Raw genomic sequence first — 18,626 nt, 5'->3', positions numbered from 1 at the left:
TTGTAACTGACCAATCTGCAATTGAGGGGGGGATTTTCCAATAAGAGAAGAAGCATGGCTGCATTAATTTGAATATTATACACAATGTGCAGCCTTGAGATTAAAAGTTCCTTCTCAGAGTGAAGCAAACTTCTTTGTTACTACTCAACATTTAGTTGTTTTATAATCTAGTATTGATCGTTTCTCATGCAAACTACCTACGGTTCACTATTGTAGCTGCATATTCATTGTTAATTTGGTTATTTACTTGTGAGAATTAAAATTCAAGAAAAAGCCATTACATCCCTTCCTCTCCTTACATATCAGAGTACATGAAATTAGTACATGCAGTGAAAGTCTGTGATAACAGCTAGACTAGCACATATGATTCTGGCTCACTGTATTGGCTCCAGAAAGCAAGGAACTTGCACAGATATATTTCCCCCCACCCCCTTATCTGCGTACACTTTAGACTGTACCAAGTGTGGGAGTCTGCGATAACAGAGTGAAAACTTCCATCTCTCTTGCAGCATTTGCAAACTCCTTTCTTCTGAAATATGGATCTGGGCAAAGAGGATATGAATACTAAGAAGAACTTGCAGTCACATAGAACCTTGCCTTAGCTTTATATATATAGAAAAAGAGCCAGTGCACACTGATAAGGAAGAAAGTGTGTGTGGAAAGAGAGAGTTAATAATTTAGAGACATTCCCTTACAAGCAACACCGTAAATATTAAGTGAGCAGTAATTTGATGAAATGCCCTAAATTCACAGCTGCCTTCTAGAGGCATGGGAAGTCAAGTCTTACAGCATTTTTTAAGGATCCAGTTCACATGCGTAGCTGAAGGATGTTGCCTAGAATTATGCCAGAGTCCAAAAGGGGTGTTAGGCAGGTAATTTAGGTAGGTATTCCTCCTGCTCCTCCAGTAATTCTCTTAGGCCTAGAAAAAGTAATTTCCCCTATTGGTTCTGTATCAGTCTTCTCTCATTTACAGTCAAACTGAGCAGGATTGCCTGGCTACCAGCATCTTCATTCCGGATACGCAAACTACTAACGGTTGAGAATGATCCAGGACTCCCTCCCTATTAGTCACAGTTAACCCAAATGCCCTTTCAAAATGTTTTGGGCGACTGGGATTAAATCTCAAATTCCAACTGTGCAATTAAAGCTGATTTGCAGTACTTTAAAAACAAACTCAATTTCCCCCCAAATATGAGGCCTACTGTGATAAGAAAAGCAGTGGGGAAATCAACTGGAAAGTGATAATACTTGCTTTGCCCCTGCAGTCACCCCACCCACCACCGCTGAGGTCATGCATTGGCTTCCAGCGATATCTCACAACATCCACGAGAGTTCACCAGAAGCCAGCAATGCCACAGCAGACACGCAACCCCAGTAAGTGAGGTTGGGGGGGGGGTCAGCAAGGACGTCACCTTCCTATTTCACATCAGGTGACAAAACAGGACAGGCCACACCCATATTGACAGATCATCTAACCTCCCAGCAAATAAGCCAGAATGAATGCTCATTAAATAGCTGGCATCTAACTTTGCCACAAACTTAGCGCAAACATAACCGGGTTGAATGCTTGGGAAACAGGTCTTCTAGAAGGTCTCCTAATCTGTTCCTACCACAAAGGAAGGTGTAGCTTCCTCCTTTGACTTCCAAGCACAGAGTCTAGTACAGACCCAAATTCTCTGGTCAAGTAAGTGGTGCTAGAGACTACATTTCCTGTAGTCACTGAGGAGGTTGGGGAAACTGACCAGTGATCTCTGGGAAAGCTGTTTCTCCCTACATCTGAAAACCTCTGCTAATAGCAAAGATTATCTCCTCCTGATTTCTTTTCTTTTCCCTGCATGTCACTTCCTGTTCTTTTTCTGTGCCTCTCCCCATCTTCCCTCTTTCATACTCCATTTTTTATATATATAGTTGCCTCCATTTCCCTCCCTTCTTTCAATAGGAGGTGACTCCTAGGGGCCGAGGTCACTTCACACACACACCCAATTTAAGCATTTGAGGGGGGGGCAGTTGATGGGCATTGCCATTCAAAAGGTGTGTGTGCTTGTGATTGATTACGTGAGATAGGACTTAACTGGGACCCCTCAATATTTTATTCAAGTTGGCGCCTCTGCTTCTGTCTCCTCCTGACCCAACAGGAGCTCATCTCACCTGTAGGGCTGGGAGACAAGTATGCAGCACAGAAGACTGTCATCCCGATGAACCAGGAGCAGGAATGGGAAAACCTGAAAATTTCTCTCATTTTCTCATGTCTCCAGCATTAAGGTCAGGTCACCACATTTTCCCAGTTTGTGGTGTGGGTTTGTTTTTTTAAGCCTTCATGAAAATTCATCCACATTTTAGTGTGAATTTATCATCATATACACGGGTGGCTCTGTGGTGTAAACCACTGAGCCTTGGGCTTGCCGATCAGAAGGTCGGTGGTTTGAATCCCCGTGACGGTGTGAGCTCCCGTTGTTTGGTCCCTGCTCCTGCCAACCTAGCAGTTCAAAAGCACGTCACAGTGCAAGTAGATAAATAGGTAAACAGCGTTTCCGTGTGCTGCTCTGGTTTCGCCAGAAGCAGCTTAGTCATGCTGGCCACATGACCCAGAAAAACTGTCTGCAGACAAACGTCAGCTCCCTTGGCCAGTAAAACGAGATGAGTGTCGCAACCCCAGAGTTATTTGAGACTGGACTTAACTGTCAGGGGTCCTTTACCTTTACATATTTTTTTTTGCAAAGCAGTTTTGTCTAATGTGATTAATGTGTGCATGTTGTTTTCACGAGATTGAAGTGACCTGCTTCAGGTGGAGGCATGAGAGTGGGAGAGCTGAACTGGGGTCTGAATGGGGCAGCAAGAATCTTTAAAATGTTGGCGCTAGTAGGACTGGGGTACCATTTCAGCCTTGTTTCAAACAAAAGAATATATAAGGGAGACACTGCCAGAGACAGGTGGAGGAGACTTTATATAGAAAAGAAGATCTTAGCTCTAGGCCATGATGGTTTCTCCAGCTTCAGTAAATTCTTACCTTAGTATTAGTGTTTTGCTAATAGCAATAAGTTTTTGAATCAGCCCTCCTGTCTCCAGAGTGCTGGTGGAGCACACAGTAATCAGCACAGCAAATATCCATATAAAAAGTACTAGCCGGCCACCTGCTGGATTTAAATTTCAAGTTGAATTATCATAAGAATTCTGTAACAGATCTGAAACATAACAGCTGCTTGAAAGGACCGTAGATATATGCAGTCATTCCTTTGACGGAGTCTTGCAGGATGACTTAAAAAAAAATCTGCAAAGGAATCTCCCAAAGGACATGAGACAGATAGCATACACAATAAGTGTATTCCTGCCTTGGGGCCTTGTGATTGCAGAATTCTGTCTGTGTCTCATAAAGCCTAGGGAGGCAGTTCAAGCAGGAAATAAATGATACTGTTTTGAGGGGTGCTGGTAGTAATTCTTTGCGTGGACAGGCGGAGTCCCCAGATCCCGAGCGGTCCCCGTCCCCCCCGCATCATGTGGAATAATGACTCAAGACAACGTGCTATGGGATTAAATTGGCCACAACTTTATTAAATTTCAAATGTGGGTAGACCTTGGCTCAGGCATTGGGCGTTCTCCCTCCCTAGTCCCCAGCCGGGGACCTAGGGAGCATCAGGGTTATCCAGTGTGTGTGGGGGGGATGGGCCAGCTCTGGAGAACATATGTTCAAGCAGAGATAGCCGCCCCCATTACGCCGCTGCAGGGGAGAGCAATGACAACCTTTCGGCGTACGGCCAAAGCCTCCCTTCAAAATCCCCTTTAACGGGGAACCCTGGTATCGCCGCCGCAAAGAGGAAGATGGACTAAAGGATTCCGCCCAAGGCCTGATACCGCCAAAGTTGTGACGTTTTGCTACGGGAAAGGCGAAACCTGCCAATGCAGGGAAATTCCTTTCCAGCCCTTTAACAGCGACCTTAGCGTAGCAGTGCCTGCATACCTGTGAAGAAAAGTTAACCTGCAAAACCTATGAAGAAAAGTTAAACTGCAAAAGAAGACATTAACTGAGGGTGGGTAGGGTGGGAGAAGCTCTGGAGCCAAGTGAGGATTCCCAGGTAAGATCCTCCCTCTATTGTGTGGGCAGGCAATCCCTCCCCTACCTGGCCTGGTCTCCTTGGCAACACTTCCCCCAGGTGGGATTGGACAACTGACTGAGGTAGGCAGAGACCTCCAGGTATCCCACCTGAGGGAAGGCAAAGCCAAGCCTATGCTGATGGGGCCACTCCAGATCTAGGGCTGCGCGCGTCCATGCACAGGGCGCCCCCCGTTTTAAGCGGGGAGCAGTCATTACCTAGCATGCACAGATGCATCGTAACTGTGTGAGACAGTAGGTCAGCCTCTTCAAGTTCCCAGTTGATCCCATGCTGCTGGTGTATAGTCTTAAACTGTAGGGGCTATTGCTGTTCCAGCTTCAATTTGTTGCACACAAAATGGATGCACTCTGAAAACCATTGCACTGGGCTTGAGTAAACCATATTAAATAGTCACACTCTGAATAATATTTTTCTAAATAATGACTTGGATCCAGAGATATTTTGTGTTGGTGAAAAACTACTTTCACTTCTACAAGACATTTACACATCCCGTTGCAGCCTTTCCAGATGCAATTCCAGAGGGTCCCTTGATCTTGGCAGTGAGTTGAAGGGCACAGGTGGCTTCAATGATGGTCAGAGAAACCCCATTGTGCAAGTGGAACCCAACTTGCCTATCTCTGGTTCTGACCAAATATTTACTTTCCAATGCTAATATTCACTTGTTTTATTGATTGTATGAAAATGATATATTGTTGGTATCTAACACCGAGTAAATTGGCAAAAATGTATAAATCTAAATCAAACAGGTGTTGGAAATGTAAAGAGAAAGAAGGTTCTTTTCATCATATGTGGTGGTCTTGCAGTAAGGTTAAAGTTTACTGGGAAATGATATACAATGAATTGAAAAGGATGTTCGAAATAACTTTTATTAAAAAAACAGCAACCAGAAGCTTTTCTTTTTGGAATTACAGGAATTACAGGAACCTAAATTGTATAGAAATTTATTTATGTATGCTACTACAGGAGCAAGAATGCTACTTGCCCAAAAGTGGAAAGAAGCAGGAGTCCCAGCAAAGGAAGAATGGATACAAAGATTTATGGAATATGCAGAAATGGTGAAACTTACCGGAAGAATAAAAATCAAATAACTTTTTATAAAAGAATGGAATGGTTTATTGAATATTTACAGATAAATTGCAAACAGAAAGAAACATTAGCAGGATTATTGTAATAACCTGCAGTTTCATAAGAGTATATATTTAAAGTAGATAATTAAATGAGCAAATTAAATGAATTTGCATATGCAGAAGATATAAAAAAATAAATTTAAGGAAACGAAGAAAGAGAGGGAAGGAAGTTAAACTTTGAAATGTTAAATTGATTGTAAAACTAATGAAATGTATAAACTTGAAAAGTATAAATAAAAGCTTTTAAAAAAAAGATTGTATGTCTTGAAGATATAACGTAATGTTCAGTGCTTAGCCAAAAGTCCTATTTTGCCCTGTTTTTGAATTGTTGATATATAGAAATCTCTCCAAAACCTAACAGAGCTAAGGTGTGGAAATGGAGACTGGAAAGATAATAGCCACAATTTAATATAATGTTTCTCTTGGAGTAGATCCTGGCCACCTGTCAGTTAATGAAATCACCACCAACTCTACAATATCCCTCCTGAGGGGAGGCAAGAGTTCAAGTGGGAAGAGTGCTGTTTCACTCAGGTCCTGCTTGCAGGCCTCCCATATGGATCTGGTTGACTACTTTGAGAACACAATGCTGGGTTAGATGGACTTTTGAGCCCCCCGGGCTCTTCTTATTTTCTTACTATTCAGCAATGCCCCATGGCCAAAATCCTCCTACATGTTTCGTAGCTTGAGTTCATAACTGCTACGAAAGCTTTGCAGTTTGCACGTTTGTTGAATTTCATTGCTTCTGGTTTGGGGATTACAGCTTAAAGTCATTCTTTTTCAGGTGACAACCCCATAGATTAATAATGGATAGCATGGGGAAGAGAAATTTGTTGTCCTTATTTAGCAGCCAATACCCTGCCTCTCGTGGATGTGGTGTCATATCACTAAACAGCAAACTACTCTACCATTCAAGGTAAGGTGTGTGTGTGTGTGTGTGTGTGTGAGAGAGAGAGAGAGAGAGAGAGAGAGAGAGAGAGAGTTAATTTCATAATTTCATATACAGTGATGTGGTGGGTACTGGGGGGGGGTGTGCTTAAACTCTAGGGGGGAAACTCCAGCCGACTGTACAGATTAGGTCTATGCCAAGGAAGTGCAGCTTTCAAGATAGAACATGTGAAAATTTCAAGATGTACTTTCCTACTATAACATGAAACTATAACCTGCCTTGACCTTAAAAATAATATGGAGGAAGGCGATGACTTGGGAGGCTTAAGGAACATTCTTTTTTTTTTTTTTGCAGGGGGGGGGAGCTGCACACAGTTTTGTGAAGTCAGCTGCCAAGCCAAATGCAAGGCAACAATTCGCAGCTAGATATCTTGGAAAGCTGGAGGGAGGAAACACATTGTTGTTTAGTCATTTAGTCATGTCCGACTCTTCGTGACCCCATGGACCAGAGCACGCCAGGCACTTCTGTCCTCCACTGCCTCCCGCAGTTTGATCAAACTCATGCTGGTAGCTTCAAGAACACCATCCAACCACCTCGTCCTCTGTTTTCCCCTTCTCCTTGTGCCCTCCATCTTTCCCAGCATCAGGGTCTTTTCCAAGGAGTCTTCTCTTTTCATGAGGTGGCCAAAGTATTGGAGCCTCAGCTTCACGATCTGTCCTTCCAGTGAGAACTCAGGGCTGATTTCCTTAAGAATGGATACGTTTGATCTTCTTGCAGTCCACGGGACTCTCAAGAGTCTCCTCCAGCACCATAATTCAAAAGCATCAATTCTTCGGCGATCAGCCTTCTTTATGGTCCAGCTCTCACTTCCATACATCACTACTGGGAAAATCATAGCTTTTACTATACGGACCTCTGTCTGCAAGGTGATGTCTCTACTTTTTAAGATGCTGTCTGGGTTTGTCATTGCTTTTCTCCCAAGAAGCAGGAGTCTTTTAATTTCGTGACTGCTGTCACCATCTGCAGTGATCATGGAGCCCAAGAAAGTAAAATCTCTTACTGCCTCCATTTCTTCCCCTTCTATTTGCCAGGAGGTGATGGGACCAGTGGCCATGATCTTCGTTTTTTTGATGTTGAACTTCAGACCATATTTTGCGCTCTCCTCTTTCACCCTCAATAAAAGGTTCTTTAATTCCTCCTCACTTTCTGCCATCAAGGTTGTGTCATCTGCATATCTGAGGTTGTGGATATTTCTTCTGGCAATCTTAATTCCGGCTTGGGATTCATCCAGCCCAGCCTTTCGCATGATGAATTCTGCATATAAGTTAAATAAGCAGGGAGACAATATACAGCCTTGTCGTACTCCTTTCCCAATTTTGAACCAATCAGTTGTTCCATATCCAGTTCTAACTGTAGCTTCTTGTCCCACATAGAGATTTCTCAGGAGACAGATGAGGTGATCAGGCACGCCCATTTCTTTAAGAACTTGGCAGAGTTTGCTGTGGTCGACACAGTCAAAGGCTTTTGCATAGTCAATGAAGCAAAAGTAGATGTCTTTCTGGAACGCTCTAGCTTTCTCCATAATCCAGCGCATGTTTGCAATTTGGTCTCTGGTTCCTCTGCCTCTTCTAAATCCAGCTTGCACTTCTGGGAGTTCTCGATCCACATACTGCTTGAGCCTTCCTTGTAGAATTTTAAGCATAACCTTGCTAGCGTGTGAAATGAGTGCAATTGTGCGGTAGTTGGAGCATTCTTTGGCACTGCCCTTCTTTGGGATTGGGATGTAGACTGATCTTCTCCAATCCTCTGGCCACTGCTGAGTTTTCCAAACTTGCTGGCATATTGAGTGTAGCACCTTAACAGCATCATCTTTTAAAATTTTAAATAGTTCAGCTGGAATACCATCACTTCCAGTGGCCTTGTTATTTGCAGTGCTTTCTAAGGCCCATTTGACTTCACTCTCCAGGATGTCTGGCTCAAGGTCAGCAACCACACTACCTGGGGTGTACGAGACATCCATATCTTTCTGGTATAATTCCTCTGTGTATTCTTGCCACCTCTTCTTGATGTCTTCTGCTTCTGTTAGGTCCTTACCACTTTTGTCCTTTATTATGGTAATCTGTACGAAATGTTCCTTTCATATTTCCGATTTTCTTGAACAGATCTCTGGTTCTTCCCATTCTATTGTTTTCCTCTATTTCTTTGCATTGCTCATTTAAGAAGGCCTTCTTGTCTCTCCTTGCTATTCTTTGGAAATCTGCATTCAATTTCCTGTATCTTTCACTATCTCCCTCGCATTTTGCTTGCCTTCTCTCCCCCGCTATTTGTAAGGCCTCGTTGGACAGCCATTTTGCTTTCTTGCATTTCTTTTTCATTGGGATGGTTTTGGTTGCTGCCTCCTGTATAATTTTGCGAGCCTCCACCCATAGTTCTTCAGGCACTCTGTCCACCAAATCTAAATCCTTAAACCTGTTCCTCACTTCCACTGTGTATTCATAAGGGATTTGGCTTAGATTGTATCTTACCGGCCCAGTGGTTTTTCCTACTTTCTTCAGTTTAAGCTTGAATTTTGCTATAAGAAGCTGATGATCTGAGCCACAGTCCGCTCCAGGTCTTGTTTTTGCTGACTGTATAGAGCTTCTCCATCTTTGGCTGCAGAGAATATAATCAATCTGATTTCAATGTTGCCCATCTGGTGATGTCCATGTGTAGAGTCATCTCTTGTGTTGTTGGAAAAGCGTGTTTGTGATGACCAGCTTGTTCTCTTGACAGAACTCTATTAGCCTTTGCCCTGCTTTGTTTTGATCTCCAAGGCCAAACTTGCCAGTTGTTCCTTTTATCTCTTGATTCCCTACTTTAGCATTCCAATCCCCTATAATGAGTAGAACATCCTTCTTTGGTGTCACTTCCATAAGGTCTTGTAAGTCTTCATAGAATTGAAGAATTGATAGAAAATTGATAAAAAAAGAATTGATAGAATTGATAGAAGTCTTCATAGAATTGAATTGAAAATTGATAAAAAAGAATTGATAGAAGTGATAGAAGCCTTCATAGAATTGAAGAATTGATAGAAAAACAACATGCAAATTGAAGTAAACATGCCAAACTCCACGCTGATTAATACTAAACTAAGTCTACTGAAAGAGTGACCAAGGGGGTGGCTGGGAGTAGGAAACAGCAAGTACTAATAGGAGCTCTGAATCTAGCAGGATAGCAAGCATGGTATATTTCCTATGTATGATCCAGTTGCTGCAAAATTAAAAACAATTTCACAGATACATATATTAGTGGCATGCAAGGTTTGTTTCAGTTTGTTATTCCATTAGTTTTCTTATAAAGGTCGTCTTTCGTTTTGTTCTTCACTTTTTAGGCATTGGTTGTGTTACATTCATTTTTCCTGGGCCTTTTATTGATTATGTGGGTACTTTTGCTAACAGCAGCACAGCTGATTTCTGTGGCTGCTCCTGATGGCCACAACCCAACCCCCTCCAATGCTCCAAACTTTGCTTCGTTCCAGAGAATTCTATCATTGCAGACCCCAATGGTGGCTGGATTTTTTTGTGGTGGGTGCCATTCCCCACCCCACCCCACCCTCCCAAAATCAGAATGATTGTTAACAGATGAGTTCCTTATATGTTATAGCAATGGGTAAGTGAAAGAGGAGTTGGAAAAGGGTGTGGTATGTATGATTAAAAAATGAAATCTTCAATAACATGTTAGTTTAGAATATCTTGTCATTTGACATCAGCTTCTCTGTAGTCCCAACTCTCCTGCCGAAACCTCAAATGGTATCCCACATGGAGTAAATATAAAATGAAAGGGGATGATAGTCTGAGAGCACCTGTAAGTCAAATGTCTCAGCAGCATGCAAATAGTTAATTAACCGATCCAATGTGGCACTGCGTCTGCGAAAGCCCTCATGTGTCCTCGTAGCTATGTGTTTGCACAGCTGGCAAATTTAAAGCAGCAATTACCAGTCCATTTCAGAAAGTTTGGGGGACTCTAAACAGCTTTCAAGAAGAAATATTAATTAGAACAAGTATGATTCAAATGTCTTATAGGGCTCTGAGGTACTAATGAACTTAATTATGAGCAATAATCAGGTCTAGGCATTGAAAACAGTGGATTAGATATCATGGAATAAGGAGTCTATTTGGTGTCATTTCTTTAAGGTTATTTATCCTCTTGATGCCACAAACTTAATTTCATTTCTTATTAACACCATATTGAAGCATGGATGCTTTTTAGAGGTATCAGATCAATTTTCTTGAAAGCCTACAATGGGGATGGGGAGTGTATAGCCGTCCAGATGTTTCTAGACTACAGCTCCCATCAGTCCTAGCCGTTGGCCATGCTGGCAGGGGCCGGTGGGAGTTGTAGCTCAACAAATGGAGGAGCACAGTTTCCTCACTCATGGGCTACAAGAACAAATATTTAAGTCACCCCAGGCTGGTAGGTAGGCTTGTGAAAAATTGTTGTCAGCACTGAGCATCAGCTTCCTGCAGCACTGTTTTTCATACTAAGCACCCTGCCACTTATTATGAAAAATAAGTGATGTCAGGACATTGGATGGAGCTGGGGCAGAGCCTAATTCAGCAGCAATATGGCAGCAGCATGGCTTCAATGGCCGTGGGGCTTCCTGCTGCTGCCACCACCAGCAGCAATCAAGGGCTGCTTTCCCACTCCTTCCCCTCTGCAGCAGCAGCAGGAGGAGGAGATGGAGATGGCCACTGAAGCAATGCCGCGCTCAACTCCACCTTTGGCCTTGTCCACCCCTTTGAACATTGGGTGGGGCTTTTCCCCCTCCCAAAAATATTGGGGGCCCCAAAAGGTCTGAGCCCCTAGGAGATGGCACCCCTGAGCACTGGACTGAACCCTGCCATTCTGCAAATTCCACCCCACTCTTACCTTCTGTTCCAAATTTTGCATGCAAGCCTAGATGCTTTGCCCCGGTTTTGAGCATCTCACATTTTATTAAAGAAACGTAATGAAAAGCAATAAAACTGCCTGATGGAAGACTATCATTTTTTAATCAAATGCAAAAGAAATTGCCAAAGGTGCATACAAAAACTATAAAAATCAATAGCCAGCAGGCACGCAAAGATTTTAATAAGGATTCCCCCCCCCCTTCTGTAGCCTTCAAAAGGAGATTTCAGCAGCACTTCACTGTTATGGCCATGCTGTTTAATGTTTACCTTTGAATAAAGCTTTAGTAGAGAGGAAATATAGATTCCACCCCCACCCCCACCCACCCCTGTCTACCATGAAAGTTATTATTATACACAGATGCTAGAGCTTGAGAACATGGGCTTCATAATCTGCACTATGAACACAGCAAACAGCAAGGCGGAAACATGTGGGTGAAACTCTACAATATTGCAAAAAGGGGGGAACAGAATAACTTCAATAGGCCTTGAAAGCAATGAGATAGGTGGAAAATGAGTGTTAATGAATGACAAATTACATATACTCCAGCACACCTATAATGTTATGTGCTGCATTGCTTCCTTTTTAAGGAACAACATGAATATTAATTTACACTAATTGCTTCTTTTTAAATAGGGGGAGTGTTTTAATAGTTATGACTCAATCATTTGCTTACATAATCAATTATCACAAGGCGAGAACAACTTATTGAACCCATGCTTAGATTTGTGTGCACTGCAGGACACTATGGGTCACCAGATAGGTTCCAGTAAATTGGTGTTCCTCAGCCTACGCTACCGTCTGAGGTGAGCGAATCAGTCCTACACTTTTCTGTCCATTGCAGAGCCAGCTTCAATGTACTGTAAGAACTAACCCAACCATACATTCCCACCACTTCTAAAGTAACCTAAGCACCAAACTAGACAGGATGTCAGGGGATCCATGTTAAAAGTTGTTGCAATTATTAATTTAATTTAATTTAATTTAATTTAATTTAATTTAATTTAATTTAATTTAATTTAATTTAAATTATAGACCACTTCATAGCATAAAGTCATTAAAGTTGTGTACAAGTTTTTGAGGGTTAGTGGGCAGGGAGTCCTGAATTGGATCAGGGTTACAGTACTGAAGGGAAAACAACACTTTATGGTGGGGGGCGGGATTTAGACCAGGAAAATGGCACGAGGAAGGGGGAAAGTTAGCCCACCTGCCACAGTATCATTGACTCATCAGATGAGTATCTTTGCCCATCAGATATCTAGACATTCATTGAATATACATAATAAATTGGGGACAGGACAGGAGATGCTGCAATACAATTACCCCTTGTGGAATAAGTCAGCAGTCAGGGAAGAAAACAGAATCCTCAGTATACCAAAACAGACTAATTAAAAACTGAGTTGTATAAAATGTGTTATTTTCCTTTCTAGTCATACAGAGAAAAGGGCAAATTAGTCACAGTTACACAAAGAAAACCACTTCTGTGTTAAACAGTTGAGAACAGCATTGACTTTCAGTTATAAAGTTGGCAACGGATTATTGCTAAATAGGACCAAACAAAAATGGCTTCTCAGATTTCTCCATGCTATTTGTCGTTTTGCCAAATTCTCCCCTCATATCACTTGATATGAAACCCTATTGTCATCACCTCATATAGGTGGGTGAGGGAAATGATGGGTTAAGAGAGGAAGAGTGGAAGGAGCAGAAACCAAGCCCATTGCTTTCTTCAACAATTTGAAAAATATGATTATGTAGGGTTGCCATATTTCAAAAAGTGAAAATCTGAACACAAAAGTTGTTGAGATTTGGAAGAAGAAGAAGAAGAAGAAGAAGAAGAAGAAGAAGAAGAAGAAGAAGAAGAAGAAGAAGAAGAATTTTTGAGCTATTTTTAAGGAAATTTGCCAAAATCTACACTTCTTTTTTTCTGGACATTTAAGCGATTTCTGCCCAGACACTGCTTCCGACGGGCAAATCCCAGCAATATCTGGGAAATTCTGGACGTATGACAACCCTATATTAAGCAATGTTAAAGCAGGATTGACTGTTGGGCCCCCATTTCATGGGTGGTGAAATTGGGGAGGCCATCTTGCCAAACTCTTCCACTAATTCAGGAAGAATTAAAAAAGAGAAAATACTCAAAATGTTTGACGGAAAATTCTTCTCTGGAAGAATTTCACCTCAGATCTGTTGCTTAATGAGAGTTGGCTGTTAAAGCCAAATGAATACCTCTACCCATATGATTCTATGATTGCTGTCAAGTTCAGTGACAGTCTAAGGCAAGGGTTACACATAGATTTGCCTGCTTCTTGCCTATGGCAATAAGGAACTGATGGTTTCCGGTGAAGGGCCAGAGCCTGCCTAACATTCCAGTCTTGATGTGCAATGAATAATTTGGGCTCAAAATGTACAGTCCTTAGAAACAGGACATCCTACCGTTCTCACAATAGCAGAGCTTGGAGACACTGAATGAAGATGAATCTTGGAACATTCAGGACAGATAAAATAAAGTACTTCTTCACACAGCACATAGTTAAACTATGAGTTTTGCTCCCACAAGAGGCCACGTTGGCCTCCAATCTGGATGCTTTTAGAAGAGGTTCAGACAAATTCATGGAGGACAAGTCTATCAGTGGCTATGCTCTGCCTTCATGGACTGTGGAGACAGTATGCTTCTGAATTGCAGCTACTGGACCTCAGAAGGTAAGGATGCTGCGGTGCTCAGGTCCTGCTTGTAGGCTGGCCATGGGCATTTGGTTGGTCACTGCTGGACTAGATGGGGCACTGGCCTTCTCCTGCAGGGCTATTCTTACGTTCCTATATAGAAAACATTCTGGCAACTGCTTTCAAATACTAGTCTGTTATTAGTTCTACTTCATGTCCTGATGGTAGCTTACAGCCTAGAAACTCTTACGTTGTTGTTTAAAGTCACCAGAATCACTCTTCTTCTTTTAATGACACAGAGTGGGGACCGAATTTCCTATTACATGGGGAATCTATTGGGCCTCCCACTGTGTTTTTCTTCTCGTAAAAGCTGAAGTGGGGGAATTGACGGCTACTGCAGAAGAGGGGATCACTCACTGTGTCTCCACCTCAGGGATAAAGGCCCTCCAATTGTTGTTGGAGTCAAGCTCCAATCAGCCCCAGCCAGCTGGGCCAAAGGACTACCTCTGCTGTATCGGAAGCTATGGGGGAGGAATTTGCATTGGAGAATCAGTGTGATGAGAGGGAATTTTATCACCTCTCCCTGTGCTGTGAGAGCAATGAATTGTCTCATCTACATGCCTGCTTTTTTTTAAAAAGGGGAGGGCGAAAATACTACTATGTAACATGGGTCTTCACCTACAGTTGACTCAGATTTTTATTTTTATTTTTATTTTTGATAGCTTTTATCTTCCTGGGTATTTCCCTAAATATAGGGTTTGGGTTTTTTTTTAAGAAAATGCAATCATTAAAAGTTAATATTCTAAAAACTGCTACAGAGCCATAAATTTGGAACATTTAAGAAGCAAGCACTATCGTCCACTGAATATGAAAACTAAAGCAGAGCTCAGCTTTTAAATTATATTTTGCATGCAACACATAATTTGTGCTTGTGTGATCAGATTCAAAAAGTAACACCACTATTGGGAGAGTGTTAGGGGGGTTTCTTTAGACCGGAAAGCTTGCATGTCTCTACCAACATAGTCACCCCTATAAAAGCTGGAGTGTGCATCAACAGTTTCATAGACCAAAATGTTCCTGGCCTGATCTGCATTCAGAGGGGTTGTTTTTCCCCATTCTGCGCTCTGAGCAATTGAAGAATGTTTCCTGAGTGTGAGGGTGAATCCTGGTGCATGCAGCATTACTCTTTATAGGGGACTTGGACAGCTTCTGTATGGGGATGGATTGGTCAGTAACTACAAGGTCTAACAATAACGGCAAAACCAGATGTTTACAAGCTAAATTACACATGGAGCAATCAAGCCATAAGTTGCATAATTAAGGAAGCAACAACATAATACTGCCATCTCATGGCAAAATCGTATGGTGGTTTTGCTCAAATCTATAAACTGAGACTTTTTGCTGGCCACAAACCTATTTTAGGATTTTCTCAAAACAACTTGGAATATAAATCTCCCTGTCTCCTTCTACAACAGTACCTTCATTCAGCTTCCTTCTTCTTATAGCAAAGAACATGAGTATTATATTTACCTGTTGGTATGGATAATAATTACCTTCTTTATAAACACACACACCATGAAAGCCATTTTTCTCCTACCTGTGAACTTCTGTGCATACTGTGCATGTTTCCTAAAAAGTCAGCCCTGTTGGGTAACTCCCAGACAAGTGAGTATAGAACTGCAGCCTTTAGGATTCTACACAGTTCACTGCATTTCATTGATTTATGATAACGTGACATTATCTGCATCAGGAATCAAGCCATAGCATTCTTAAAGAACACCTCTTTTGTGTTTTAACCCTGAATGGGCCCATGTCTTAGGACTTTCCTCTTCCCATAAAAGCCTGAAAAAAGCAGCCATGGTTGGTAAGGTTGCTGAACTTTATACTGTTATGAGTTTATGGGGGCAAAGGAAGTAGGCCCTATGGGAGATCCTTCTAACCCCTGGCTCCGGCAAGTGTTAAAATATAAGCCTGGCTAGCTTCCTATAGCCTGGGCAATGGGCCATTAAGGGAAACAAAGGAAACGGGCTCTGTGTGTGATGGCAAATGAGTGGGGCAGCTTGCGGTTGGTTAGTTAGAAGGACGGAGCAGAGTTTAGAGTTGTGTTGCGGTGATGTGACAAGCTGGACGGGGAGTCAGAGCAACATTTGAGAGCAATGTCTGATTTCTGTTTGAATCCAAGGCTGGGAGGAACAAGACCCTTTTGGAACATTAATGCTGTTAGCCCTCATAGGCTCAGTTTGTGTGTGTGTGTGTGTGTGTGTGTGTGTGTATATATATATATATATATATATATATATATATATATATACACACTGTATATTCACAGTCACCACTGTGTCTCATATCTAAAAGGAAACACAATCCTAGGTAAGCACATGGAACCCCTGGAATCTCATACTGCTTGGAGATTGGGGTGGCGCAATACTCACATGGCAGTCAGTATATGAATTAGTCCATCTTACAGAGCTTGATTGTATGATAATTAGAGCAACATTCTTCCCATGTAGCTCGTTGGTGGCTCAGAATGCTAAAAGACATTCTGCACATGAGCACTAAGTAGACCAGGTACTCGAGGATAGTAAATCTGTAGAAGCCACATGTGCAGAATTAACCCTCATATTTGAAGGCTTGTTATTTGCTGTGAAACTGCATGGACTGGAAATCTAGCCACTCTGTAGGTAAATACTTACTCTCCAAGAAACTATCGTCGTTTCCTATAAACCATGTGACTAGACCACTTGACCAACCAGTTGGTGAGCATCTTCTCTGTTTGTGTTTTTGTTGTGGAGCAAACATGTTACATTGTTGTTGTCCCAGATCTGCATCTAAAGCCCTCTCTTCTTCCAGGGGAAATTGAATTTCCGAACACCTTCCATTTGTGGTATAAAAAGTTACAGGATATCAACAAAAAGTTACAGGACATGCATTGACTGGAAATGAAGCAATATTCTCAGCCTGAAACTTTTGCAAATGAAAGCTGTCCTGAATGCAGTATAACCACCTCCAAAACACAAACAATAAATAAAAAACACATCTGGAAGGGCTGCAACATTGGATACAATCAAGTAAGTGCTGTTGTGGAATAATTGTGTGTGATATATTTAGTCAAAAGCAATAAATGTGCTATATGTTCTCTTTTTTATATATTATATTTTTATTAGTTTTCAAATACAAAAGCAAATTTATTCATTCCATACATCTTAATTACATCTTACTTCTCTTTTTTGACTTCCCTCAATTTGTCTGCCATTCCTTCCTATTGTTACTTTTTACACATTTCTGCCCTTTTAACCCTTTCCCCTCACAGAGCTTCCTTAAAGCTTACAAACGTAATTTTATTATCACTCAGTTTTTGCATATATTGGATAAACTTTTCCCAATCTTCTGTAAATCTTTGATCTCGCTGATTCTGGATCTTTCCTGTCATTCTGTCCAGTTCTGCATAATCCATCATTTTAGTTCTCCATTCTTCTATCGTAGGTAATTCCTCCTGTTTCCATTTCTGGGCCATCAATATTCTTGCTGCTGTCACTGCATATAAAAATAACTTCTTTTCTTTCTTATTTATCTCATTACCTGTAATGCCTAGTAAAAATGCTTCTGGTTTCTTAACAAATGTATATTTCAACATTTTCTTCAATTCATTATAAATCATTTCCCAAAAGCATTTTATCTTCTTACATTCCCACCACATATGAAAAAAGGTACCTTCTTTTTCTTTACATTTCCAACATTTGTTGCTTATCTTATACATTTTTGCTAACTTCACAGGTGTTACATACCATCGGTACATCATTTTCATAACATTTTCTTTTATAACCGTGCATGCAGTGAATCTTAAGCCATCTTTCCAAAGTCTTTCCCAATCCTCCATTTGAATATTATGCCATATTGGCCCAGTCGATCATAATTGATTTTACCTCCTCATCCTTCGTACACAATTCCAGTAATATCTTATACATTTTTGCTAAATTCTTATAATCATTATTCAATATTTCTGTCTGAAATTTTGATTCTTTGTCAGCAAACCCCCTCTGATTTAAATCTTTTCTGAACATCTCATTAATTTGAAAATAATGCAGCCAGTCATTCACATAGTCCTTAACTTCTTCAGATGATCTCATTTTCCATTATCCTACACTTTTACACACTAACTTCTCATATGTCACCCAACCCCCTGTCATATTGACTTTCTTCACACTTATCGCCTCCAACGGCGACAACCAATATGGAGTTTTTGTTCCAACAAGTTTTTATATCTTTCCCACACTTCAATCAAAGACCTTCTTATAATGTGATTTTCAAAACCTTTATGTACTCGTCTCTTGTCATACCACAAATACGCGTGCCACCCAAATCTATTATCAAAACCTTCAAGATCTAACACATCCGTGTCTTCTAATTTCATCCATTCCTTCATCCAACAGAGGCAAGATGCTTCATAATACAATTTCAAGTCTGGCAGGGTGAAGCCTCCTCTTTCTTTTGCGTCCGTCAATATCTTAAATTTTATCCTCGGCTTCTTACCCTGCCAGATATACCATAAATTTCGCTCCATAACACGCAGATTTTTCCTCCTAGAAAGTAAGGGGAAATGTCTGTGCGTGTTATGGAGCGAATGCCTACAGATGGCGGGGGAATCTGCTGCAGTTGTGAGCAGTCCGTGGCTCGCTTTGAAACAGCAAAGCGGGTGTAAGCGGCTCCTGTCAGCGAGCCGAGCTGGGGAGGAGGGAGAGAAGCAGAGCGGGCTTGGCTGCTTTAAAACAACCCCGTCCTCTATGTTCCTCTCTCCTCCCCACTGAGCTGCTAAGTAGCAGCAAAGCTTTTCAGCCAACCTAGCCGGGAGGAGGGAGAGAAGCAGAGCTTTAAAACAACCCCGTGCTCTCTGTCCCTGCCTGCAGTTTTTTGCTGTC

Source organism: Podarcis cretensis, assembly GCF_951804945.1.
Source record: "Podarcis cretensis genome assembly, chromosome: 1".
NCBI classification, from domain to species: domain Eukaryota; kingdom Metazoa; phylum Chordata; class Lepidosauria; order Squamata; family Lacertidae; genus Podarcis; species Podarcis cretensis.
The sequence above is the reverse complement of the archived record's forward strand: the minus strand, read 5'-3'. Positions refer to the sequence as shown.